The following is a 3,319-nucleotide window of genomic DNA, read 5'->3' on the forward strand; positions in this document are numbered from 1 at the left end:
ACTTACATTTATTTGTTTATTGTATTTTTGTTGGCAATTAATTGTATGCTTACATATTTATTGAGCATTTATTTATTTCTGTATTTATTTTTAAATATGGCAGAGTTGGTCCTCCATAGTTAAGGGTGATAATAAATGTTGTATATAATGTTCCTCGGATTTGTCATACTTTAAGCTATTATGGTGTTAAAAGAAATATCGGGGGATTTTAAACCTGCTGCGGAGAACATTTTCATCAGAGATAAACTGATAAACGTTCGACTAGTATGTCTCAATAAATGCGTAAAACCGTATTTATTGTAAATAATCTTCGAAATAAAATCCACCGTTTTAGGGCTTATATGGTTAAGAATCGTGATAATGTAAAGAATATCTTTAAAAGTTTCCTCTTCGGTCAGATTTGAGTCACTTTTCTCATCAATATGCGAGAGTTTAGAGCGACGCGCGCTCCCGCGAGAGGGGATGCAATTCTCGGCAGGCATGCATTTCTCGGCATAACACCTGTCTGTTTGGTAAAGCCGCTTCTGGTTGCCAGGCCACGGAGAAGACAGCCAATCACAGGGCAGTGATGTAAGGACGTAAAGCATATAGTTCTTCCGTAAAGTGACAGAAAGCTATTTAATAGCAAATTTGTCTTTTCTGCTTATCTCCTTTAAAAAAATTTTTTTGTTTCCACCAGTTTAATGACAACAACACTATCGATATCCACTTTATAGAACCTGCGCAATATAGAGTAAATCTGAAAACTACTGACATTTTTAAATCCTTTAATCTGTTTTCTTAAAAAACAACCAAGTATATATATTTGCTTTATTCCCCCTTTGTTTCCCCCTTGTCTTTCAGTCTGTTTTTAGACTGGCTCGTCCATTTCTGTACCCTGCCCCTGATTTTTTTTTTAGGTAATGTCTTCAACTGAAACATTTATGCACCTACTGTTTATGCATTAAAATTAGTGTAAAATAATGGGAAACTTATGACAAAGCGAGAAGTACAACTTTTACTAAATTTTTGGCAGCAACACATTTTCATAGCAATAATAAATTGACTATGTTTCAGGAACATAACTCACAAACATGCTTTTTAACTTAAAACCAGATTAAAAAAAACCTCAAAGATTTATCATCTAATGTACTATCCTGTAGTCATCTTTACATAGAGCAATGGATGGAAATTATTTTAGAGAATTTTACAAATTAAGTGAGGTATTATTTCCATTAAGCAGTATGTGCTTTTAAATTTCTAAATAAAATATAGGGGAAATCATTTTCTTCCAGGTCTCTCCAAATTAATGAATAAAGTCAATCTGTGTGAAATACTCTGTATGAATACAGCTTCTCTAGATTTCCTTGGAGGCTTTACAAGATCATTGTTCAAGAATTTTAAACAATACAATGAGGAAGGAATACATTTAGAAACAGGCATTCAGATAGAAAAAGTTATTTGGACAAGTTAGTTTAAAACAACACTTTTTTTCAGCATACAAAAAAGTAATTGTAGTGGTAAACTGAATCCACACCATCCTACTAAAATAACCCAGTGGCATCTTCAGGTGGCAGCGATTTTTTTTTTTTCAGCAGGGACAGGGAAGCCCAAGCCTGTTGAATTAAAAGCTGAATTAAGCCTAATTCTGGAGAACCCCAGGAAAAAGGCTTAAAACTGGGGAGGGGGTTCAATATTGACTTATTAAAGACACTATACAGCCAGACTTACAATGGAAAATATAGCCATGTTTCAGAGTGATCCATTCAAATTCTAGACCTAAATTCAGTTTAGAGTTTGTACCAGGACTTGTTTCCACTCTGCACTTAATCTAAATTAGTCATGGTATTGGTGACTACATGGGTGTTTTGAACACATTTCCTTACATTTTACAATAATGGGCTGTTTGTGTTTGCCTAAAACACTGAATTCAATAAAGTACATTCCTTTTCTGTTGCTTAATGTAACAAAATGCACACAAGTGTAAAAGTTTTAGGGCAAGTCACTGTAACTCCAACAGCATTGCATATCTAGTTATCACTCTCATACGTGTCATTTTGAGTTTACTTTAACCTACAACACTGGAAATAGGTGAAGGTGTGAAACCATTTGCATTATTATCTGTCTTACAAAATCAATCCAATTAGTTTTGGTTCTGCAGAAGCTGTCTTAGGCAAACTGTCCTGTAGTTTTTACAGATAAAGTTTTTTTTTTCTATAGATGACTAAACAATATAGCTTCTCATTTTGGTATTTAATGACTTCCTCTTAAACTTCATATTAAGTATAAACAATATTTAGTGGTGCAAAATGTTTGGAAAGAGACATTTAACAAAGCCAGTAGCTAATTTTTCTAAACCAATGGCTTAACCTGATGGTAGGTTAATGATAGTAAACTTACAAGCAATTTCCATCAAAATATGACTTCTCATCCTCCCATTATTAATCACTATTTTTATCCTTTGAAATTCAAAATATTGAGATCTAACAGCTTTACCTTAACCAACTCGCAACTGGTTTTGAGGACTGGGAACTTAGGCCCATTTTTTTTATCACAAATAGTCCACTAATAACCAGTTATGCTAATAAATAAGCTTTAATTATGTATGCTATTGTATTTGAGTTACATGTGTAGATATACATATGTAGTAAACCTTTTTAAAAACTGCCTACTCTGAATCTTTATATTTGTGATATTTAACAATTCATTGAAAATGTATTTCCCCTGTAACAATCTTACTGTTCTTGCTTTTGTTGTCAGACAAGCATATCTCACATCAGTAAAAGTGCCTGCAGAGAATAAACAACCACAAACAACAATACAATAATGTAGTGTCTTCTTTCAGTAGCTTCTTCAAATCAGCTACAATACAGAAAGCTACAGGAGATCCACTCCAGAGGCATCACCATCTAGTTTAATCCTTTGATAAAAATAAATAAATACTACAAGATTTAATTTCTCTTTGGGGTTGATAAAGTGCTTTTTAACCGAATTGAACAAACAAAACTGGAAACTGGTTCTGTGCAGAAATATGATTGCTTTTCTTATTAAATCTTTAGGTGAATAACCCATTCTTCATAATTTTTTTGATCAGCCCCAAGCAGTCCTGATTACACCCGGATTACGGTACTTCTTAGAATAAAGAAGTACCGTAAAGAAGTACTCTTTTCCTCAGAGTAGCTTTGCCTCGTCTGTTCCTGTTTGGCTGTGACGGCATCCTGGAAAGAAACATCAGTTGTGCTGCTTCCATCAACACCCTTGTTTATAGATGCTGGAGATCGGCCTGTTTTCCAGTGCAGTCCTGTTTCTCTGACCGTGACTGAGTGGATGTGCTCTCTTC

The sequence above is a fragment of the Cyprinodon variegatus genome, unplaced genomic scaffold, assembly GCF_000732505.1.
Source record: "Cyprinodon variegatus isolate N-32 unplaced genomic scaffold, C_variegatus-1.0 Scaffold6, whole genome shotgun sequence".
Classification (NCBI taxonomy): domain Eukaryota; kingdom Metazoa; phylum Chordata; class Actinopteri; order Cyprinodontiformes; family Cyprinodontidae; genus Cyprinodon; species Cyprinodon variegatus.